This window comes from Haemorhous mexicanus, chromosome Z (genome assembly GCF_027477595.1).
Source record: "Haemorhous mexicanus isolate bHaeMex1 chromosome Z, bHaeMex1.pri, whole genome shotgun sequence".
In the NCBI taxonomy this organism is placed as follows: domain Eukaryota; kingdom Metazoa; phylum Chordata; class Aves; order Passeriformes; family Fringillidae; genus Haemorhous; species Haemorhous mexicanus.
In genome coordinates this window covers 12,665,931-12,691,470 of record NC_082381.1, presented here as the reverse complement: position 1 = coordinate 12,691,470, position 25,540 = coordinate 12,665,931, and the positions used below count along the sequence as shown (strand labels likewise).

Sequence of the window (25,540 nt, the reverse complement as noted above, 5' to 3'; positions counted from 1 at the left end):
GATTAAGCATTAAAGTATGAGCAGCACTGATGGAAAAGGAACTTGAAAGATGAGATTACATTCCAAACTTTCCTGGTGAAAAGAATCCCATTAACTAGGCTCAAAAATGCCAGCAGTGGTTTAGTTCCTTTTCCACTGTTCTTATGGCTTCAGCCAAAGAAAATGAACTGTACAGGTGGAACATCCAAGCAAGTCTTGTGAAGGATATCTAGTGACTTCCTTGACTTGGTCTGTAATGCAGGGTTCATACAACATAGGTTAAAACATTTGTCCCAAAGTTTGGGAAACATGGTTTATTCAATGTACAGAAAGCAGAAAATCAAAGGGAAATTTCCCTTATCAGTTGTTGTAAGAAATTCTTGAACGTTTTGTCTTTTAGTTCAGCTATGGCCAGAAAATAAATATTTCCTTTTCTTCTTAGCACAGAGTTTCTTCATTATCGAGTGTTATCAGTGTTTTGTCTTCTAACCAGTCAGCCTTGAGTATTCAGAAAATTAAAGTCCATGATAATACTGAAAATGAAGAGAAAAAAAAATGCAGACTGACTGTAGTTGAGCAGAGGTCTGGAGGGGAGCTGTGTCTGGACAGGCCTGCATACAGAATAAGGGCCTTAAATATCAACTTGTATGTTTGTACGTACAGTTGTTGTGTGTCAATCTTCAGCCCTCATCTTTCCAGTGGTATCTAGGCAAGTTTTGGAGAGAGAACAAAACAAGGTTGTGAGGCCAGCTTATTCATTTTGCTGGAAAGGGGACAGTGAACCCTGATGGGTTCATGTCCTGTCCCTTGAAGCTGGTCTTTTTTTCCTCTTTGTCTTGTTAGGAAAAGAAAGAAAAAAAAATTATTTGTCTGAAACTTCAGTTCTTTAAAATATTTAGTTGAGAATTGAAGGAAAAAAACATGTTTAAATGTTATTTTAATTACATTTACTTAGACTTTCCATTAAAAAAATTATGTTAACTTTTCAAATTATTCAGTGTTATGTTGACTTTTGTTTTTTAGATGCCTGAAAGGAAAATAAAGGATATGAAAGGCAGTAATTTTGAAGGTAAAGTTTGACCCTTGAAAGCATTTGTTTTTAGTATATAATGTAAGGGATGCTAAAAGGAAGGGAAAAAATAAACCTAGGTCAGAAATTAAAAAGTGTTGTTTTGGGAAAGATAACAAGCTCTTTTGGTTTAGTTTATTGCTCATCTTTTATGTTTTTCAAGTTGTATTATTGCTTTTTTACATGAATCATTTTACATGAATCATGATTATCATTTACAGTCTAAGAAACAAAGATTGCTAGAGTTAGCGGGATTTCATAGTCTCTTCAGATCTTGTGAATGCTCTAACTGTAGCAATGAAAGCACACATGTATTAAGGACAAGAAGATAACATAAAATGAAATAATTACTTTACAATCCATTTTCACAGCTGTCTGGCTTTCAACTCAAAGCTTGTCCCACTAGGCTGAAAATTACCTGGATACTCTTTTGCTAGCCACTTGAGAAATATTTGGAATTCAAGAGACAGTTCTGGAGACAGAAGACATGCAAAGTCCTTAGTCCTTGGAAAGTATGTGTCAGCCTCTATGTCTCCAATGGAAAAAAAAAGTCTACAGAGAAATCTGACCAACACCAAGCAACTGTTCTGAAGAATGTGGCTTTAGCTTTTCAAAGTGGAGTCAGCCTGGTAATGACTGCAGCTGTAGTGAAGGGACACAAAAAGCAGGGAGCAGATGGGGTACAGGGAGAAGCTCTCCCATTTCATCAATTCTGCATGAAAGATTTCCTTTAGTAATAAGTCCAGACTGAAAATTCTTCACTCTAATTGACTTTACATAATAACTGCTGAGAGAGAGAGATTTACTAGCTGATAATTACAGCCCTTCATTTATGAGATTTAGGTTTTCAGCCACAGAGCCTGAAAATGAAATATGAGCTAAACTGCTGCTCTCTGAGCTCAGACTATTGAGTTACAAATATTTATCCAAAACAGTAGGAGAAGAAAATTGTATTGTCACCCTAAATTTCACAGGCTGTGTAAAAATTAATACATCTTCCTGCAATGTGGCGTTTCCTGCACCACATCCCTTTAACCTAACAATGCAAAATGCTAAACTGATATTTGTTTCTCTTAAGAGGAAAGCTCTTCTTGTTACACTTGGTGTTATTTCATTTGAAACATGATAATTACAGGAGGTACAGGTGATGCTGCCCATGATTTACCATAACAAGATTTTTTTAACAAAAATGTTTACATTAAAGCATCAAGTCTTAAAACACGGGGAAATATTAGAATTAAGATGAGGAGTGCATCTTTAAACTATCTCCTTCCTCCCTTCGTTGGATGTATTATGTCTCTTCAAATACCTTGTCATCAACTTCTGTCCGTATCAGAGTTCAGTCTCATTCTGTTTAGAGAGCAGACTATTTTCTGGGCTTGAGTTGAGCTTATTTTTTGAAGAAGACTTTTGTCCGAGGCATTTTTTTCCCCAGAATTTTGTTGAAAAACAGTGAATGTGTTGCTGGGTTGCAAGAAGAGGAAAGATAGTTTTGCCATTAGACACTATCAAATGCTACACTATCCAGTGCTGCCCTTCAGTACCACACACTTTCACTCTACAAGCTTGTCAAGAAAAAAAAGTATTTATAGAAAGCTTCACAACTTTTTTCCATATTACCTCCCTGAGTCATAGACTTATCTACATAGTCCATGATGTGCAGAGCATCACTCTGAGTGTCTGGGAAAACTTGAACTGGTCACCCTGAGTCAACCTGAAATCAATGCCTTTCTCTCTCTCAGGGTATTGTCAGAAATCCAGAATCCTTTTTTTTAAGGGTTTTTAATAGATATAAAGTGGAATATGAGTATGTTTGGACTAAGAAAGTCTACATTAATTTGTATGAGAAAATCACACCAGGTTTCTTATGAGATCATGCTGTTGAAGTGGATTTCTTCCCACTATTTCTACACCCAGGCACAGCAACAAGTCTTCTACATCCCATGGCTTTAAGGTCTTACATAAGGAATTCAGGGTCAATAGGATGGAATACATGACTGTGTTGAATCAGGCCCATTTCCCTTGACAAAGGTTAAAGAAATGAGTTTTGTACTCTTTTCATCTAATTAAGAGTGAAAAAATATACGGAAAAGATGACTGGTGTTCTAGATAGAACACCAGCATCGATTTTCATGTATAAATAAGAAATATTCTCAGAATAGAATTCAATATAGATTATTTCAATGCAACATAAGGTGGACATAAGTTGCAGTGAAAGTGACACTAGGGGAAGAATGGCCTTTCACTACTGTAACAATTAACAGAAGCACATCATGAATTGAAGTACATCATTTTTTAGACTCCTGTCTAGACAAATATCTTCTTAAAAAATACTTCGGTAATATCCTTGGAAGTGCATCGTCTAAACCAAGGTATATGAATTTGAGTTACAAATACAAGCTGTTCTTATCTAGAACTTAAGGTCAGTAGCAGATGTTACACATTCCTATAGATGCATGCCCAAAGACAAGGATTTTTTTATTTTAATGGCAGAAATCTGCCAGCTATTCTTGCTTGTCTGCAACAGCTGAGCAATCTTTCAGTGCCATGAGGAGATTGAAAACTTGGCTCATATCTAGCATGGACAAGCTTGCCTTAATCACATTGCTCTTTTAAATGTACACAAGGACATCAACATTGACAGTGCTACGGTAAAGCAGCCATTTGCTGAAAACAACTGTCAACATTGTCAAGTTTTTTGGAACCTTTTACAATGTGATTTCTGTGACAAAGCTTATATAATTCTTACAATTGCAGCAACAATTATCAGCTGCAGCAACAAATTTATGTCAAAGAGATGCATAGAGAAACATACTAGAGCTGTATTTTCCGCCTGACACTCTAAAGCAAATGGATTAAAAGACATTAGAAGATAAATTAACTGCAACATCCAGAGATTTCCACTCCCTCTTACATAAATTTCAAGATATTTCATGAAAAGTTGCAAAAACAAAGTAAAATATTTTACCTTTGGTTCACAAGTCAGGCTTATTCTAAATGCTGCATGTCTTTTTATTTCTATACTAATCTTCCCATTGAATTTGCAAAGATTTGCTTGAAAAAACTAAACATAATTACGTTATTCATGGTGGTAACTGATACCTGGAATTTTAAAAATCCCAACATGTAAGACTCAGAATAGGCAAAGAATAGGTAAATGCTGCAAAGTGCATAGTAAAATGCTGCAGAGGGTGAGGTGGAGCCAAATCTGGACCTATATTAGCTATTGGGAATTCTGGCTCTTCCATCACCTCTCAAGGCCAGTCTCTCAGTGTCTGCCACTCTTGAAGTTACTGAACCCTCAACACGAGTCTGCAAATGGATCTTGGGATTCTTGGCACTATGACACTTTCAGCTTATTGTATCCTTCTTTCATGCTTTTCTAGGAGCAAGCATTACTTAAATAAATAATAAAATTAATGGTATTAAATAAAAATAGCAGCCTTTTATTAACTACAATAATACTTACATGAAAGCATATGAAGTTATTTCCAGTCAAATTTCATCCTAAGTGGTCTTTCTGATTACCCAAAGTGCTAATTCCTCTGGTTTGTCTTACAGAAGCAGGGGTTTTCTCTCTTTAAATCAATCATTCTTCCTAGTGACCCATAAAATACCTTGAAAAGAAGAACAGGGATCCTATCTCACATCTGAGACAGGTTATGAGGACAGTTCCATGTTTGCTCCTGCAGTTCTATTCAGGCTGAGCACAAATGCTGCAGAATCTATGAGCTCATGAACTACCCTACCCATGTCAAACTGTCCCTCTTTAATGTTAATGAGGGCTCTGGATGATGCTGTCAACAGCAAAATTTCCCTGTGTCTTCTTAATCCCAATTTCTAAAGAACTCTTTTATATATATATATATATATATTAGCTGCCAACACTCTTAGCTGCAGCAGTTCATTTTTCTAATAGATCTTTGCAATGCCTGGGAGGTATCTCAGCACAAATATTACAATTACCAGTGTTTATCTTGAATTAAAGAGAAAGAGGGGAGGAGAGGACAGATTGTGGACACAGCATGCATCAGACCCAGAGAGTTTCATAACTCCCAAGAGAACCTAGTGCACACGGTCAAAGTGAGCGGTGAATCACAGTTGATTTGGTTGATGGCCTGAGGCTGCAAATAATGCTCTTGCCCACACCCAGGTTATTCAGCTGTATAATAAGGATGAAAGCCTTATTTTGGCTTCTTCAGGGACTCAAAATTATTGATATGATTTTGCCATGCAAGGGAAGTCATGAGTGAGGCAGAAATGTATATGTACTGCTCTGAGTTTATTATGTATGTCTAACTTTTCCTAAAGTTAGAACACTAGAATTGTTAATCTTCATGTGATGACAAAAAGAAGCATGAAAATAAAGTGACACCCTTGAATGACCTGTGAAGAAATAAAATACGCAACATGTGATAATGCCATGACTCTCTGTTACCATGCATTTATGAGCTGAAAAGATTTGGTTTAATGGGTAATTTGTCATGCTGTGCAATAGAGAACAACAGTAAAGAGTCTTCAGACAGAAGAAAATTACACAAATAGTAGGGTGGAAAGGTATAATTGAAGATGGCACAAATCTCAAAGGAAGACACTTAAAATTACTGTACTGACCTGCTAAATGCAGTTGGGCGTGGAATCCTGACCTCACAAGATGAGGCATTAAATGACTGCCAACTGTGACACTACTGCGGGATAATGTCAATCTTATGGAGATCTTATAAGGTTAAAAAAAAATTGTTAGGTCAAATAAACTAAATCTTTATTTTACACTTCCATGCACAGCCTGAACAAATAGTGAACCTACAATAAGGAAAAAATTCTCTATGGTCATGCTGGTAGCTGGTATCCAGACTCATGGAACCAAGACCTCCCCTTCTCCTCGTGATCTGTACAAGGATTCATGCTTCACCACTAGATTTGTGTCTACAGACAGCCCTAGTGATGTGAGTGTTTGCTGCTACTTCAGATGATTTGTTCACTTCAGTTTCTGAAGACAGAAATTATACCTAGTGGTTTCAGTTCTCTGCAGAAGCCAGGCAAGGACCACCAGAAGTCCATTTCCACTCAATAGGTCCACTGTTCCTCAAATTTTTGGTTCTTTAACAAAAGCTGTTGAGAATCAGAAAATCAGAGAATCAAAGAATGGACCTGTAAGCAAAATCTTGGCCCTGCACAGGACACTGCAAAAATCACATCATGGGTCTAAGGGCATTATCCAAGCACTTCTTTAACTCAGGCTTGGTGCTGTCACTTCTCTGGGGACCCTGTTCCAATTCTGGGTGAAAAACCTTTCTCTGATGTCCAACCTAAACCTCCCCCCACTCAGCTTCATGCCATTTACTCAAATCCTGTCACTGATCACAACAGTGAAGGTGTCTGTACCTGCTCCCCTTCTTTCCCTCAGGAGGAATTTGCAGACTGCTGTGAGGTCTCCCCTCAGTCTTTTCTTCTCCAGGTTGAACAGGCCAAATGACCTCAGCCACTCCTTATATTGCTTCCCCTCCAGACCCTTCATCATCCTTGCAGGCCTCCTTTGTACACTTTCCAATGGCTTTAAATCTTTCTTATACTGTGACACCCAAAACTGCACACAGGATTCGAGGTGAGACCACCCCCATGCGAAATAAAACAGGATAAAAATGTCCTTTGACCAGCAGGCAATGCTGTGCCTGATGCACCCCATTAGAAGTGTTTGAGTCTCTCCCTTGGACATGGAATCTTGTGCTGTAGAGACAAAATCAGATACCTTCCCGTATCAGATGCCTTCATCCCTCTTCCTCTTCTGCTTCTAATATGATCCCAGCACATCCGTGAAAGACTCTAAGGGAAGTAGAAGGACAGTTTGCCTTTCCTTCTGATTTATTACGTATTACCTACTCTTCTCAGAGACAAGTTGTGATCTAAACCCCCCAGAAACATAAGGCTACCAAAGATTGATATGACATCTATTACTGACTGCTATGTGTTTCCATGAATGTGAAATGTTCATAGTACTTGCCAGCTTCTCACCTTCACTGGTGTCCTTTTGTGCTACATGAAGAATACCACTAGCACACTAATAGCTCTGTCTGCTCTTCAGGAGGTGTTTGAATTCTGTTTCGCATCTGCATGCTCTTTTACTCAAGACAAATCATAGAATATATCTCTTTCTCATCACAAGTCTACCCGAAACACCAGAGACTCATCCTGAAAATTAGCTTCACAATACAGCATACTGACACAGCAGGAAAGAAAGTTGCTGAGTTATGAGTTTCCCAGCTTCCTGAAGCACTCATTCTGCACAAAGCCTCAACTACAGAAAGCCAGAAGAAATGCAGAATGAGGCACTATCCCATTGCAGAGATATGATAAAAAATTTTACTACAATACAAGAACTTTCAGCATAAATACAATCTAAGTGGAGTCTGCTGTCAAGTTAAATGAACAATGAAGTAATCCAGATACTCCAATAGAAATTGTTGTTCCATGATCTCTACTGTCTGAAAGGCTATTTGCCACTGCATTTAAGTACTAAATGAAGATAATTCTTCAGTGAAATAAATGTTTGTTTATGACACATCATTTGATAATAGTCAGGGGCTTGAGTGATTCTGTGAATATTGAATTTGCCAGAGAATCCACCCACTGCTGCAGACTGCTGCAGGATGCAGATTATAATTTTTTAAATTAAAAAAGGACTTGGTATAATTTTAAATCTTCCAGATGTTAATTGAAAAAAGTCTGCTTTATTCATGTCTTCGTTGGTGAGACGGCTGCCAGCCAAGAAGCATTGTATCCAGGTCATGAAAAACTTGGATCTCCTTGACAACAGAATTATACCATGTATGGGAAGATCACCTGCAGGTACAGAAGTTTCCTATGTAAAGAGTCATTTCTTTGATGCTTTGTAATTGGATGTGGTACCCTCTTCTCAACATTGATGACAACAAAAATACACTCAACCAGTTTTTCTTCCTTTTTGTCATCCAACTGTCACTCCTCTTAAGTTACAATGGAAAGAAACTTCCCCTCGAATCAACAGTTTTGCTTGGACTTATGTGCTGGGAGGTGCTGAAGTGGCTGATGCAGACTGTCGCCTTTGTGTGTCCCAGTTCTTCATTAAGCTAACATCTTCTTTTTGGTGGAAAAAACTCCTTGTACTCCAATGGAACTGTGCAGCAGCTATTTCACCAACACACATTGTATTTTCTCCAAATTTGTTGTTGAGGGTTGCTGCCATGCTTTAAATAAGATGAACTGAGGACTCTTCATCAAATATGTGTCCCTCCTCCCTCAGAAACAAATCCAAACTCCTCTGAGTATGCACATGTGATCTATACTGTACTTCTATGAACATACCTGCAAGATGAGGACAGGTTTGTCACTTCCACTTGTAATCTCAATCTGAATTCTTCCAACATCACTACTTGGGACCACCATGAAGAAGGTGAGTTAGGCAGATGCATTTGGTGAAGTCTGTGTCTGCAAGCATTGATACAGAAAAGAGAAAGGAAGAATCCATCAAGGCTGTGTCTTGACAGGCTGTATTACACTGATAGACCTACCCTCCACTCATGCTCCCAGACCCAGGAGCTCATTTTTAGTTCAATCCAGGGCCTTAATTAATTGGAGATAAGTTGTAAGTGCAGTTGTCTCTGAATGGACTACTAGTGTTTGCTCTGGATAGCTGTTTCCTGAATAGACAGACTCCTACTTTTTACCAGTGCCATCGTTGCACTGTTCCCTGAATGGGTTAATGAGCCACAGTGTAGCCTCATCTCAGCCCTGTCCCTGGTCCACTGCTTTCTGGTCCTTACTATGTTATCAGTGTCAACCCTGGACCTGACTGATTGCTCCACCCTTTGCAGACTCCTTGGACTACTTACAGTCTTCATCTAAACCATATGGTATTCCCTTAAAATCTAGCTCATCTAGAACAGAGCAGATCATCAGAAACCTGGAAGCATTCATTAATAGCCAAGCAACATTTACCAAAGTCACTGAATGACCAAGTAAAATGATCATAGCAAACACTTGTTTCCATTTTATGCATCTTAACTAATGTATTTCAACTGCAGTTAATACTACCATAATCACTCCAGCTTCTTGGCAGCTGATGAGGTATACATGTTTGAGGCAGTGATATCAATTAACTATGCTATCTATGTTATCTAATGCCATATCAGCTATTACTACTACTTCACAACTTATCATTAATGCATTTGATCAGGGTTTTTCCAAAGTAACATTTATTTAACACTCATTTAGAGGTCAATCAAAATTCCTAAGACTGATTTTGGATATTGTTCAAATCAGTGCTTTTAGAAGCGTCAGCTTTGTTTCAATCTCAATGAATAGTGTACATTAATGTCAAAAAGCAACAGAGGTTTAGAATTATATTTTTGTATATACAAGTGACTATTGCAAAACTCATTTCTTCAGAATATCTGAACACTACTAGAAATTTTTCTGCCTACTGCTTATGGAGCACTGGACAATGTTTGGTGTCATATTTAGAACTGAAAGAGTGGGACAAAGAGGGAAAGTCAAGGTGAGGTTAGTTCTCTGTATCATTCCAAGGAGCAGGAAAAAAGCATAAAGAAAAAAAGAACAACCTGTATATACCTCCTTTTGTACTACAAACTCTGATCAAACAGGTAGGGAGCAGACAGCAACCAGCACATCAATCTATCAATCCATACCCAATGCAAAGTATACACACCTTAGGTAATGCTCAGATTCTGTGATAATGTTAAGTCGAGTGCTTAAAATACCACAAATATCATAATTATCTACCATGCACCTCTAAGCTAGTTGGGTCAATGCATATAAGCATGACAAGAGCTTTTAATCACTTCACCTCTTTGGTGCCAGTTTTCTGACTGAAGTCTCAGACAAACATACACAATCTGGTATTCTCCTGGCAAATTTCTTCTTAGCAGACACACTATTTGAGCAGGCAGCAGGTACATTACCAAGACTATCCCTAAACTTCTTCCATTAGTCCAAAAATCTGTGGGTGTTAGCAATCCCCGCTGAAAAAATTCTACGTCTTCCCTTAACAGATATAATCTAGAATAGCCCTCCTTCTGCTCATTTCAAATTACTGCTAAATCATCATAGAAAATCTGGCACAAGGCATATACCCCAAAATGTTAACTTTAAATTTTAATGGTTGAAATTTGAGAACTCATAAGCAATGAAAATCTCAATGCAATTTGTGTATGTCTCTGGACCCAGAACTACCTCAAATGGTAGCTTTCAAATCAACTGTTCATTCATACAGAATGAAAGCACTAAAAAAGAAGGAGGCCCACTTACTCATTTATTAGTAATCATCTTTTGTAGTCACTGGGACAAATGCAAAATAAATCTCTTATCTGTTTAATAGAATGTATTTATAAAATTGGAGATTTTATGTGTTTGGGAGACAACAGCAAAATATGAAAAATTACTTGTGCGAAGAGTTGAGTCATTTTTACATGAAACTGGGAATGTTCAGTGAAACCCCTATTTCACTGATCCTTTCCAATATTTATTATAAATATTCCTTTGCAAATAATTAATTTGACAATACAACATATTGCTGATTCACACTAAAATGATTTCATTCTAAAAGCTCATAACATTTTGAGGGTTTCAGTTTGCTTTTAGGTAGTATCTGTGAATGACTTCTTATCATAGTTTCATTTCCATTCTTGGGCAGCTATACCGGCAATTACTATGTATACAGCATCTATATGTATACTATGTATATATATATGTATACTATGTATACAGATCACTCTGTAACAAACCACACTTGGACAGAAAAGGTCACTATTTATTACTTTAAAGTAAAGTATAATCAGTGTTAATTGTTCTGCAATAAACATTCCTCGGGAAGTTCTCATGTCTTTTCTATGTTGACACAATCCTGGAGCACATTTAAAATAATGGACTATACATAGTCCAGTTCTTCCAGACTGCAGCTGCTTTCACTCCAGTGGTATAGATGCATTCACTTCTATCTCAAAATTGATTTTCATTTTTATTATTTTGACTGTGAGAGAATCTAATATGACAGGTTTGTTGTGAGTTAGTTATTTGTAGTTCCTAGAATGAACTTTATTATCAGCCCATTCCTAATAGGCGTGCACCTAGTCTGTATCTTCTATGTGAACTTCATGTAACTGAAGCAGTGCTACAGCCTTCACAGAGCTACTCAAAGTCTGCTCTGCATGAGATGCCAAACTTGGGCCCTGCAGTGTCATCTCCTCCTTTACTGCCCCTATGCCCTGCATATTGAATTACACAAATATACTGGCTACCCAGCACTCCTGCATGTGTCAGAAAATACTTCTTCTGACTACATGAATAACTTCTCCACACAGTTTCGTTTGCATTTTTTAAATTAAATCTACAAATAGGAGCATTTGCTTGTACAGTTGTGCATACAATTGTTTCAGTGTTTCGGCAGAACCAGTAGCTCACTGCAAGGTCAGATTCTCCTCTCATTTACTTGTTTATTCTTCCCCTAGAGTGCTTTTAATTTTCTTTCTTTGAAAAGTTGTTTTCACTTTAGGGCATAAAACTGGAAAAGCAGAGAAACATGTTCCAAAGTTTTCTTTTTCTCCCACCCTAATAGGCATGCTTTTACCAAGGCTGGGCCAAATGATCCTTGAGGTCCTTTCCAATGTGGTATTCTGTGATTCTAGGATTATCTTTTTTCCTGCTACATTTATGCCAAATCTGACTGGTTTTGCTGCACAGTATGCATCTGCCTCTGCCTACAAAGAGCCACAAACAGAATTATTCCTACTTAAACACTGTCTCTTCCCTCTGTCTCCTTCTCTACCTTCACTGCATTTACTGTATTCTTTTTCATAAGGACCTACCTATTACAAGCACCTTGGGACCTACCTTATGGATGTACCTATTTCCAACATTTTACTGTGAAACTTTTTTCCTAAATAAAGTTCATTTCTGTGAAATGTGGGTCACCACCATTGCTTACAACCACTTAAATTGGCAGATACCTCATCTTATCTATCTTACCCTGCCCTACATATTTTCCTCAAAATTGTTCAGAATGCTGCAGCTAAACTCACTCTTTACCTCTACTTTTTATATACCTTTCAATATTTTTTCTTTAGGGAAAAATCTCAGCTCCTACTCTGTATTAGGAAAACCTATGTAATGCTCTCTCTCTCACTTGCCAAATGTATATTTACCTCCTTTGTCCTTTCAGAGTTTGCACAGTGATAGAGGGGAAGCCACAAGCAAATTTGTCCATGTATATTTATTGCTGTATTTATTGCACTTATTTGGGTAAATTTGTGAATGAGGAATTTCACATTCCATCACCTTGCTGCTGTAACTTTGTAATTCCCTATTGGAAAATCTCTGCTTCTACCAGTGGAAGCAGACTCCCACACCTTTTCTAGCCCAAATTTGAACCAATTTTCTTGTGTACAAGTTCCTCAAACTTAGCTGGTTTTCAGTGAATTAGGTTTCTTTCTCAGTCCTTTTCATTTGAGTATGCTTCAGGCATGGAAGGATCAGAATTTATGGCCTGTTTTTGCTCTGTTAGATCAAAAATGAGAGAAGGTTATTTTACTCCTTGGAGAGTTCCTTGTCTACATTTTGTTCTGCTGATAGTCCATAAGAGTCTTCACATAACTCAGCTCACTCTTTACAGAAATACTACCTGCTCCTTTATCATATTCTTAAAATTTTTCCTGGATTTTTCCCCTACTTATTTGTATTTTATATATAAATCCAAAAAGCATTCAATGAGTCTTTATATAATAAGTTAGGCATATGATGATCTAGAGTTGTATAATATGCCCATTATCATACGATCTGTGCTGTTTTGTCATAGCTTTTTAGCACCTGAAAAACTGAATATAGGCCAAATGTTGAATCTCTATTTTGCGTGATGGAGAAGGGAGACAGATTTTATCTGCAATATGCTCAGGCTGACTTTCTAGCATTTTGGAAGTGATTCTTTAACAAATGCTAGGAGGGGGAAAAAAAAAAAAAAGACATCTTGGATTAAAAAACTAAATATCATAAAGCTGAGAACATATTACTTAGATGAAGATTTATGTGCCCAAGAGATACCAAGACCAATTTTCCTCATTCCTTTTTCTCCCCAAGGTCTGTGGTTAGGAAGAATTGGATTTTTACAAGTTACATAGAGTCAACAGGGCTAATCTTAGTTTCATCATTTCACAGCAAAGTCAACACCAGCTTTCACTGTATTTTGCAATGCACCTGAGCAATCCTTCAAGAACATGGCTGAATTTTTGTTTTTTCAAGATGATGAGCAAGGTCAGAGGTCCCTCATCAACCTCAGGCTGAACATACAGAGGACTGAGTTGAGATTAGGTTCTCTTTCTACTTCCCCATTTAATACCCCAGCAAGCTTGATCTTGTAGCAAGGTCAGGGACACGATGAAAGGGAAATGAAGAAATTGCCATGAGCGTTGCTTCCTTCTCCGGAGGCTGAAAGTTTCACCTCTCTGATATGCTTAGTTGGCTCAGAGTAAAAGTTCCTGAGAACAATCACAATCCTAGGTCTCATGTGGCAATCTGCAGAGCAAGCAGGCCAGCTCACAGGCAGAGAACTCACTGAGGCTTTCACAGGGGGTCAGGCAGCTCCAACTTGCCTACACTATGATCATACTTATTAAATAAAATAATTATACGCTTGTAAACAGATATCCATAAATTAAAGTATAAACCTGATGTGGAGAATCTGGAATGCAAAAAGGTAACAATTTTTAACACATATCAAAGTTTTACAGATTTTCTGCACATATACTGTTCCAGCCTAATCAGTGGAGAAATCATTTGTGCCATCTGCACTCATCAGGGACTGTGCTGTGGACGCAGCGTGGCAAATAAAAACAGTAACAGTGGTAAACGAAAATAACATGCAGGGATATATACTTAGCAAACCAGGGCTCTAAAACAGTAGCATTTCATAGAGAAGTATTGGATCTTTACAGACAGAAATGTGTTCTTCTGATAGCAGTTGTAATTAACAAGGTATTTCATTGTTTCAGCCTGGCTAAATTGAAGAAAATGGTTTTATAAACAAAATTAGGGCAGGATTTTTTAAAATTACATAGAAGATGTTAGCTAATGGATAGCAATAACTAATTTTCATTTATTTTAATCACAGTACATTAAAAATATGCATCAGTTGTACCAATTAATAGGTGGAATTATGAAAGAGTTTTGAATTTGAGCCCAGGTAATATTGAAATACTATATTTGATCTGCAAAGATCTTCTTCAGAATTATAGCTTTGAAAATAAATGTAGCTCATGCCAATGTTTCTTTTTCTGCATGGAAATATCAAAAAAATCCCTTATTTCTCTTATCTCTATGCTTTGATATTTTAACTAAGTAGTGTGGCAGACACATCTTAAAAGAAAAATTATTATTTTGCTTTCCAGTCATTTCTGGGTAAAAACCCAGAATAAGCTCCCTTATTTTCATCCTTTTTTTCAGTTTCAAGACAATTGTTAAGCCCTCAACCTCTGTGATCTACTACATAGTCACATGAGTGGGTATGATGGTTAAAAAGAGAAAATAGTCTGATTTCTTGCCAATTTCCTCCTATTCCTTTTTCAGAAACATAGAAAACAAGACTAGACTAATGCAATAAGAACAGTGATTAAGTCTGACGGTGATGTGAACTATGATCCTTGTTTTTCAAAAAGTAAAGGATAACGAGAAGTTTCAGAATTTAAATTCATTAGGACTTTAAGAGCATTACTTTTAATCTAAGAATAGAGTTGATAGGAGGCTTGAAATGAAACATTTGATTCTATCAAACATTATGAAAGCACAAGATCTTTATTATGACAGATATGAGCCCCAAGAACTAAGCTTACACATAGGAAATAATAAAAACACTTAATTATTTGGTACTCAGCTCTTGAACCCTGAATAACTGAAGTACATATTGAGAAAGCAGTACTTAAAATGTTTCCATGGATACAAGATGATGCCAATAAGGTCCATGTTCCTATCTGAAAGGGTGCCCCTGCAGAGACATAAAGCTTGGTGAGTGGTTGTTTATACAAGTAAGTAAATAGGAACCTTGTTTATCTTACAAAGAGCTCCTGATCTGCAATTGTTGCCTCATTTGTTAGAAAGGAACATTTTGCTCCTTCTAAATAGCATATTAGAGCAAAGTAGACACTATTGAATTTTTTCTTTAAATCCGCTTGAGTTTATGGCCTAGTTTTCAAGTGGAAAATGGAGTAACTAGGTATGTTGCTACCAATCCTGGCACCTATGTCGGTGACTCTTTTTTTAACTCTGTGAGAAGACACACAGGTGTAAATCACACCTTTCTCTTTCAATTACCAGAAGCCATCTCCAGGAAGAAAAAGGAGGAAAAGAAAAGCAAGGGGGAGATATAAATTATAAATACCCTTATTATAAATGAATTATAAATATCCAATAAAGTTAAGCATACCAAGTTTTGATCACTTCCCTCAAAAGACCCTCCATTTGCTTTAGGTCCCATTTTAAAAGGGACTGGTTCCTAGACTATGACAGCATAAGTGCTACAAACATGTGATTTTGAAATTCAGACTCTCAATTCTGCATGTTTTTTTTAATTTTGGGAATGAGATTAATACCTTTTATGTGATATGTTTAAGTTTTCTAATACTTTTTTGGATAAAAATCACAATGAATTATGGAAGAGAAAGATAATAAACTTTAATAGTTAGCACAATTTGCCAACCTGAATTGAAATTTCTGTGTGCTGTGTTCCTATTTTTAAAAAGCTTTCTTCCAGCCACAATTAAGTGAACACAGCCTCATCTTGTTCATAGATTCTTCTTGGAATAATGTAATTTTAACATCTATTTAAAGGAAGAAATTTTTTGCCACACATGAGCCTCTTGGCCTTCCTTCCTCTTGAAGAAGCAATTCCTAGATACTGGATAAGACTACCGAGTAGATATTTTCCATTTGAACTTGCAGAGGACTTTTGAAGGGGTATGGCAGTGCTCTGTTCATTTGCCAGCACTGACGAAGGTCTGCTTGTCAGTGATACCTTTACAGCTAAATTTACTCAGGAGTGACAGAAGCAGGTGCACCTTGGCCTGCCAGACACTTGTGCACACACATCACACAGCCTACAGGTCAACATCCAAAGGAGAAAAAGCCTGGGTCTGCAGAGCAGAGGGTGAGTGAGGCAAACACAACCCAAAGTGGGGGGCTCCTCTTCAAAGCCAGCTGGTCTGGCTTTATTCTACCGGAATTTTTTTACCTGATTTTTTTGATCAACAAAGCCCTCAGCAGGTGCTGACGGGTACAACTTCCTGGAGAAGCAGAAGGGCACTGGTGAGTTTTAATAGAAAAAAATATTAAATAACTATTCTTATGTCTCTGGAATGTTCAGTTTACCGCAGCACTGGGTGATTCAGCTCATGGTTACACTCACAAAGCTTTCTTCAAGAGAAAACAGGCAAGTTTGTAGCATGCTTTGCGTTTAACTTGATACAGTGCTTGATTTTATCTTCTGTTGCCAAGAAAAGTTTCTTTAAACTGACTGGATACTCATAGTCACTTTCTTTCCGCTGTTTCTATGATTCCTAATGGAAGGAAAATAGAGGATTACAGGCAGGAACAGCAGAAGCTAGACAGCGCTGGCTGAGGGTGTACTCTGTACTCTTCATCTGCATCCTTTAAAATAAATGAGTTATCCTGGTAATTTCCAAACAAATCAAAAGGATTTGTTGTCTGTAGACTGCTCAGTATTTGGAACTTCAGCAGTCTTTCTAAGGCTTAGAAATTCCTTCTGAACATCAGCTAAGTTTCCTTTGTAATAAATGAGTGAAATTAACACTGTTTAGAGCATTTTACAAGAAAATCAAGGGTTTCTCTTGCAAACCAGTTGCCTTACACTAAAGTGAAATGTAAATTGTAAGCTACAGGCTCCATGAGAGAAGTGCTTGACATGGTGCTTTTTAAAGATACTGTGAATTTACATATTTCCTTGTTTTAAAACCACAAATCATGCCTGTGTGTGTATTCCTTAATTTGCATAACAACTGAAAAATGAGACGATGGAGGAATTCTTTTTTTTTTCCTAGAACAATAAGATTTCAATTAATGTAAAAATGCAGGAAAATATGACAATATATTAAAATAAATATTTTTGAGAGGAGAAAAGCATTTTTTATTATTATTTCTATTTCAAGAACTCATTCTTTCAACGGTTTCACAGTACTCATTACAAACTGTTATGTTAAATTGAAAACATTTATTTAAGTGAGCAAAGAGACAGAAAACTTAACCACGTGAATCTTTTTCAGTAAGCAGATTCCACAGTCACAAGTCACTGCACAGCATAGAAGACACTAATGGGGGAGAAAAAGGAATCATATGTCAATATACTGTTAGATTATTTCTGCAGTAGAGCTTCCCCACATATCAAAATAAATGAAACATCAGCAATGAGTAGCCTAAGATTAGGCTGAATTATAATACCTGAATAACAACGCCCTGTTAAACATCGCTGATCTCTGGTTTTGTTTCTGCTAGGCTGCTTGGTGTGGGACCCATACAGCTGACAGGGAGGTCCTACTTCAGCTGAGGTAGATCAGGCATAGTCGTCATACATTATCTTCATTTTCAGAGACAAGAAAATGGAGAAGACATTATTTCTAGTTTTGGAATGTGGTATATGAAAATAATCACATTTTTGTTTTCTGCAGAGATATCCTACTGTAAGTGAGAATAAAAGGCCAGTAGGATAAAACATTACTAGTTGAAGCATAAAGTTAATTTCTAAATATTAAAGATATATTTTCTGATCAAGTATGAAATGTAGAACAAACAAAACCCCCAAAACTAGAGCTGCCTTTAAAATGAGCAATGCCTGTTAAACTCTGCTCTTTTGTATCCCCTAAACAGTCATTAAAACAAAGCACTGTTAAATGCAAAGTCAGTAAATATAATATCAATTCCTGGAGCTAGCTAGACATTGCTCATGCCACACAAAACAAGAAAAAACATACAGCCTGCAGTTTAGAGCTTTCAGTTCTGTACACTCTAAGTCCATCAGTATTTTGCTTTATCGATTTTTCAAGGCTTGGAAACAGTAATCAATGTGACAAACTCCTGGATAATTTAATGAAATTCCAGTGAAGTAAATTCTATATGTCACTGCACTGAGGGGAAAAGTATTTTGTGAAATGAAATTTAAGTATAAGAAGCTTTCCTTTTCTAGAAAAAGGTTGTTTAATGTTTCAAAATAGAGAGATTACTCACTAGATAATGTAGACCATTAAATTTAAATGAGTACCCTTAACTGGTCTTTCTGGTTTCTTATTTTTGTCATCAACAGATTTCAGCACATTAATGAAATTCTGAAATATTTCTGTTATTAATGAAATATTGTGAAATTAAGAAATAGGAAAACCTAATTTAATGCACTGAAAATTTATAACTTTCAGTTATAAAGATAATCACCCCTAAAACGCCTGGTACATTCTTTTATTTTTGTACCAACTATTCCCTATTAACTAAGAGTTCTGTGGTTAATTTTTTAAATTATGGCAATTTATTCTACAACTTTTTTCTTTTTTTTTTTTAACTACAGTGTAGCTCAGCTTTCAATCTTATGTTTGTCTTTTCCAGTAAATCCAAGTTTTAGTATATAGTATATTTATAGATATAGATGTGCAAGGAGGATATCTACATTTGTTTTCCCATAATGCATGTAAATAAAAAATGGGATTTAACCACAAAGCTTTGGTAAAAATCTCCATTTAGGAGATTTACAATCTGGATTGTGTTCTTCAAAAGTTAATTCAAATGTTTTCATATACCCTTGCATCATATTTTAGAAGCATCTCATAACTTTCTACTTTCACTTACACTGGTAAAAACTGGGCACTTCCGACTCAAGGCAGTGAAGTTGCACATAAAAGTTAGATAAAATGAGATGTATGATAAAAAAAAAATCAGTGGAGGAATAGAATGAACAGCTATAATTACAGCTTCATACAAGAGTACTTTAAACATGAAAAAAATCCATTTTATGCTTCTATTTTAAAGTGTATGTGCATTTTTATACATATATATATATATATATGTGTGTGTGTGTGTATATATGTGTATGTATACACATACCTGTGCATATAATGTGTGTGTATGTACAAATATATATGTGAATTTATACATATAAATTTATCATTTTTCCCCCCTTGGTACAGTAGGCAAAACCTTATTCTAAAAAAGGTATATAACTTTCTTCTCGGACTTTCATTAATTAATGTTTTTGTTCAGAATTTAATTGGCTATTGGCCTGAGACAGTAGCCATGGAAATCAAAGGATCAGACTACCATTGGGAGTAGAGGAGAACTCTCCTCTTTGTCAGTCTTCTGTCAATGTAGAGAGACACTTGGAGCCTTTCCTGAGGGCTTTATGCCCCTGAGCTGCCATGGTGGCTGCAAATGGATGGCTTTGCAGCTGCTCCCCACCCCTGCACCCCACTGTGGCTGATTCCCAGGTGGAGAAGTACTCACATACCACTCCCAATGACTGCTTGGAGCTCCACCCTCCTAACTCATTTAAAAAATGCTGTTGCTCTCTAGATTCACCATAAACTAGGTAACAAGGACAGGTCTCAAAGTATACCCCTCGTCACAGTGTACAGGTACACAAACTGTTTGCCAATGGGAGTTGTCCTTTTAAATTAAAGTGCTGACAATTTGTTGCATCGTCAGATATGGGTTTGTTCTTTTGAAAGCAACTAAGCATTATGAGACAAGCTCTGAAAATACCACTTAATAAATCTTCAAGAAAGCACAATGTTTTCTATGCATAATTTTAAAGGCACTGCATTCTAAATCAAGTTCAAGAAATACAGCTTGCAAAGTATAAACATCTAAATTTAAGCTAACATATGCAAGTTTAGTGGAAGATGTAAAATAACAGCCCAGGCAAAAATAATAAAAGTAAATTAATAAAATTAAAGAATAAATGACACAGCAATTACAGCTTTGTTCATAAATATAACTATATAGCATTACTAGTTCTACATACATACTTAAAAGTTGTACTTATGGCAGATCAAGTGCAATCCAATGTTAATGTAGCTGATGCACTGTATCCTGAAACATCTGTCAGGGCAAAAATGTTAAAAGCTGAATAGTATGATACCAATGTGCTAAGCCTTTGTCCTGAAAATCAAACATTTCTCTCTATGGGTCGCTACATTTTATCTTCTGTTTTGATGCTTTTTTAAACAAAAAAGATCTCCCCCAATAATTTTAATTTCTCTCTACTTTCTTTAAGTATTATAAAAATTAAAATACAGGATAGATGTTGCCTATAGTTTTTGCTGTAGATACCTGCAGCATTCATTATTTTCCTTTACTTTTTAGAGTCCTATATGACTATATGCAAATTCCCCTTTCTCTAGTATCAATCCATCTCCTGAATTTAAAATTATTGTAGAACGAATTCTTGGTAATAAAAAATTATTGTTGTGTGCAGTAATTGTAAAAGAGTATGTTAACATTGAGAAAAATATAAGAGACTGTGAAACAATCTACTTGTATATCAAGAGATTGTTCCTACCCTTGCCAAAAAAAAAAAAAAAATCTGTTCATTTAATTTTGTGTCCTTGAACTAACTCAATGCATTATCCATTTAATACTACACCTCAATCTCACTGAAATGAGATTTAGGCTTGCATTCTTCCACAGAAATACAAGGGAACTGGCTTCTACTTAGGGCAAAGAAGCACTTGTTTCCTTTGTTCCTGGGAAAAAGCACTCTTTCAATAGCTTCCCAACTGCTAGGTTTAATCTGCAAAAAGGATGTGGGAACTCCTCATTGTATCTCAATTTAATCCAAAAATTCCTAAGCCATTTATCCCCACTAGCAACAGAACTCTTGAGTTATTTCTACCCATATTCCTATTGTCTTATCTTCCCCTACAAGAATATGTAGACTACAAAAAGACCCTTCAGTCTCACTCTCAGGAGACAGAAAATTTTCTAAGCCCCTTCCAAACATTTACCTATTCCCCCGCTCTTGCCCCTTTACCTGAGCAACAGCAAAGAAAACAATTCAGTCATGTCCAGAGGTAAAGAGATTTTATAGCACAGAATTTCCAACTGCTGTAGATTTAAAATGTAAAGACAAACATGAGAGTCACTATAACATAATTATTTGTTTCTGAGAACCTAAAACTAAAAAGGCTAACAATATATTAGGTTAGTTCAAGAAGTTTCAATACATATTTGAATGAAGTTAATTGAATTTTTTAACAAAAAAAAAAGAGAAAACCCTGAAGTTGTCTTCATATGGTTTTTAGTTGCCTAAAAATAATAACAGTTTCCCGTTGAAGGAACTTCAATTTAGTAATTAGGTTTCTTCTCCTTTATAGCCATGTTAGGGTACCTATCTGTAAAGTCATTGCTTTGCTGCTCTGCTTGGTGCAAATTTGCAATAACATAACAGACCAGAAATGGGAACTTAAATCTGTGCATAATCATACAGGAGTGTACAAAGAAGATCGAACTAGATCATATGGCAGTAACAACAATTTCAGATTAAATACATCCAAACCCAAGTACAAATCCAAACATGACCAGAGGCTTACTTTCCTTTTAACATCAATAATATCAACTTTTTAAAGTACTTTCATGGGAAGAGTTAAAAGCCCAGAGTAGGATGCTCATGGAAGATTTAAATAGGTTAACATAAGTAGCATAATCATGTCTAAAAGCTGACCCAACTATTGTGCAATTACATTTATGGTCATAGAAATTAAGAGGTCTTCGCTTATCAAGAAGAGCTGTCAACTTTAAAAAGTCCTCTCTAAATCATCTAATGAAATATTTGTATTAATTATTTTTTTACAACAGAGATTTAGTGTAATAGCAGCACTTTGAAGACTTATTTATAGATCAACGCTTGTGTTTGGAACTGTTCAAACACCAAACAAAACCATGAATTTAGAAGAGTTTGAAAACACCTAAAACCAGTGCATTTTGTCAAAATGTCCAGAGAATAACTTATTAGTTCTTGGTATATGCATGCAAACATATCTCTATAAAAACATTTGACAGGAATACCTTCATACCCTAATTCCAGATACTAATCTATCACTCTTGTATTCTATATTCAATTTATCTCTGTTAGAAAAGGTTGGATCATTGACCATTAACATTTGAGCATTATTTACTCCAATTTTAGTTCCAGAAAGTGGTATGAAATCAGAAATAGAGGCAAATGGTCAGAAAACAGCAAAAAACTGGTTGCTTATCTAAAATATAGCTCCAAGTCCAATCTGGAAAACTCCTGGGAATTATTTTTTAGGGGGGAAAAAAACAAATTTTGAATACTCTACGAGATGCCTTTCATGTGTGACATTGGAATACACATCTAAAGCCAGAATGGGAAACCATATTGGCTTTCAGCAACAGGAGATGAAGTTGACCAACCTTTTTTTCCCCCCTTAGAACATGTTTGAGTCTGAATTCTGCTTGAATTGTGGCTAGGCGTCCATCCAAAACAAACCCCCACTTTTCTTGGCCCTCAAAACTATCATGAATTTCATTGTCTACGCAGATGCAGATGCTGATCTAATTTGTAGCAGCTGAAGAATACTTAATTAAGCCTTTTCTGGCCATTTATGGCTGTCTGCTTCTGTATCACATCATCACTCAGTGCAAGATAGACAAAAGCTTGAGTGTCACACAATTAGCAAGGGAGTGCAATCATATTTTTTGGTTTAGGTTGTGCATTTTTTGTCAAAATATCTGAAAATATCACAATACCTTAGGCAATTCCATTTCTGGAAAAGAGGAGGAACGCGCAGCCTAAAAAAATATTTTCCTAGTTCCCTACCAGCTTTTCCCAAAATGAAAATGAATCACAGAGAGATTCTCCTTATTCAGGGCAGGCAATCACATGGACAAATAAATGTGGCAAAAGGAATTAAAAGGGTGCTCCTTGCTTAAATGCTAATTCTGAAACAATTTATGTAAGCCTTTCCTCTTAGAGATAAGTAGAAGGAACTGCACTGGCAGGAACTTCTTTAGAAATACCCAGCTAATGATACAGAGGTTTAAGACTTCTAAAGCTGCATAAATTAACAAAATATAAAGTTATTGTCCTCTGGATCAAATCTAGAAGCTGTGAGAGATAGCTCTTCTATATTAGCAATCGAGTTGAATAGTAAAGATACTGTATTTCTTGGGTGAAGGCTGTTTAACTGTCTAGATAGACTTTAATCACAGATGTATTAGACCACACAGTAAATTACGCTTCCACCAAATGCTTTGCTTTTGGGAAAAAAAAAAAAAAAATCTGATGATTCTGCATATGAAGATGCAGAATTATAGGCAGGAACACCAGTTCATGAAAACGACAGCATTTCCAAAATTATTCTTCAAATACATTCCTGAACTTAAACCCTATTAAGATGGGGAATTGATTCCAAATTTCCACTCTAAGCTCATATTTGATCTATTTTTGTATTTTTGCATAAGGGGGCAAAAAAATCCCATTTAGCTTGAAATTTTACCTAATTAACTTTATGTCAGAAGAGACTGGTGAAGGGATGTAGAATTGAAAACAGTTAGTGAGATTTGAGTTTGTCTGAGACTCAAGTTTTGCTTGCCGATTTCATCCTAGCACCAAAAATCTTCAAAGCCCTAGATGCATTTCTTTCAGGCAAGTCTAGACACATTTTTGGAGTCCTTAAACTTCAACAAGAAGTTGAAACTATACAAGAGGTTAGTAGGTTAAATTCTTCCTATATTTACACTTAAGTAAAATCATGGGCTACAAGAGTTTTACCCCTAAAATGCATATCTGTATATATAAACCCTATACATTTGGTGGAACATTGGCATACCATGATAAGCACATTTGAATTACTTACAGAGAGATAGTGGCTAGTACAGGAACTGGGCTTAGAGCAAACCCAAGGATTAATTTTGAGGCAGAAGTTGGATCTTGGTGGTCAGTGACATGGAGCTGAGCTTCCATTATAGTATCTCATCTCAGCCTGTCAGAGTACACTGTATTTCAACAGACTTCAGGGGTCTTTGGAGCAGCATCCATAGCATCCATGTTCCACACTGAGCAGGAGATTTGGGATTTCTATAGCTATTTACTTCCTTCAGATGCCATTTTGGTCTCATTCTGAAGAAAAATTTTTAAAAAGATACATACCTTTAAGAATTACTTATTTTTAAAATGCATATGAGGCAAGAGTAGACACAGTTTTAATTCCAATATCAATCTGTGTTGTTATTAACAAAGTGATATATACTATTTTTAAATACTATTTTTATACTCTTTAGGACAAATTTAGTAATGTCTAATTTAGAAAGAAAATGTAAAATTTGTTTATGAAGTTATCTCCTAACTCTAGTCTGAAAACATTTTTTTAAAAATTACAATTAAAAATTTTCTTGGATAAAAAAATATCTTCGAGCAGGTGTTTATGAGATATTTAAAGGACAATAGCAACTTGCAAACTACAGTTTCAGAAACTGCCTTTAGTTACAATGAAACAGTGCAGATTACTAGAACTGGATCAATTTAGCAAAACAAACAAACCCCCCTTTCATTGTTGACTTAACACATTTGGCAGCCTTCTTCCCTCTAAAATCAATCTCTTCCCTGCAAAGGCCCTGGAAAATATCAGCAGGGGAGCATAAAAAAATCTATTAAAAAAAAAAAAAAAAAAAAAAAAAAAAAGGCGTTGTGGGGAGGAGAGGGGGAGTGGTAAATTGAAAGAAGATCTTTCCAAAAGGCTGGAAACTAACAGATAATGCCCAGTGTCCTGTGTTAGTCGAACTCCAAGCCCTTCATCTAATCTCACTCACTTCACGGCTTCCATACCAGCCAGCGGACACCGATCTGTCCCCTTCGCAGGACTGTCATGTGCTGCTGGAGCTTCCCGAGCCTGGCTCCACACGTTTGGCCACTCCAAACCCCTCTGAAGCCCCGGGACCCTGGCTCCGACCCCCCACTACCTACCCTACCACGGCTGGCGGGCAGCAGTCCCTGCTCCAGCCCGGCCCTGAGCTGACGGGACTGGCAACCCGGGTTCCGCTGAGCCTGCCAGAGTGGCGACACCCACTTGTTCCAAAGGTCGGAGCCGTGGGCAAAGCCTCTGAACAGGCTCCGGAGGGGCCCGATGAGGGCAGTTCTGCCGGGGGACGCGGGGCAGGGTTCTTCTTCCAGCCTCCTCATTTGGTCGGGACTTCCCAACCCTTTGCTACTCCCGGCCAGTTCCACATAGCCATAGCTGCAGTAGAGCAGCCACTGCTCCTGCCGCCCGCCCTCGCCGGGACCACCCGCTCTGGCGTCAGTCGGCGCCCGTCCGGCTTTACACCGCCTCCGCACCGCCCCAGCGTCTTCCCGTCAGAACGGGGACGAGGAAAGGGCGGCGGCCGTAGCCCCGGCAGCGCCGGCGCGGCCCGGGACCCCCTCGCACTCGCTGCCCCGCCCGGCGC

General features: G+C 37.0%; 1 protein-coding gene and 1 long non-coding RNA gene across 7 annotated transcripts in view; one reads left to right on the top strand and one right to left on the bottom strand.

Moving 5' to 3' along the window:
• Positions 1-278: 278 nt before the first annotated feature.
• On the bottom strand, positions 279-25,508 carry LOC132322596 (uncharacterized). Of its 5 annotated transcripts, none has more exons than XR_009485135.1 (6): positions 25,062-25,508; positions 23,956-24,218; positions 8,390-8,512; positions 6,798-6,871; positions 641-6,160; positions 279-512 (listed from the first exon to the last, which is right to left on the bottom strand). It is a non-coding gene; the product is annotated as an uncharacterized LOC132322596 (long non-coding RNA). The 5 variants fall into 5 exon arrangements; XR_009485136.1 differs by having other exon boundaries at positions 279-5,434; positions 5,663-6,160; XR_009485137.1 differs by having other exon boundaries at positions 279-5,765; positions 6,058-6,160.
• The window catches only part of MEF2C (myocyte enhancer factor 2C), a 171,955-nt gene continuing 162,644 nt past the window's right edge, over positions 16,230-25,540 (top strand). For both annotated transcript variants that reach the window (XM_059837181.1, XM_059837183.1), the window contains exon 1: positions 16,230-16,387. The gene's annotated coding sequence lies outside the window, so the exon portion shown is untranslated. The remainder of the gene's footprint in view (positions 16,388-25,540) is intronic.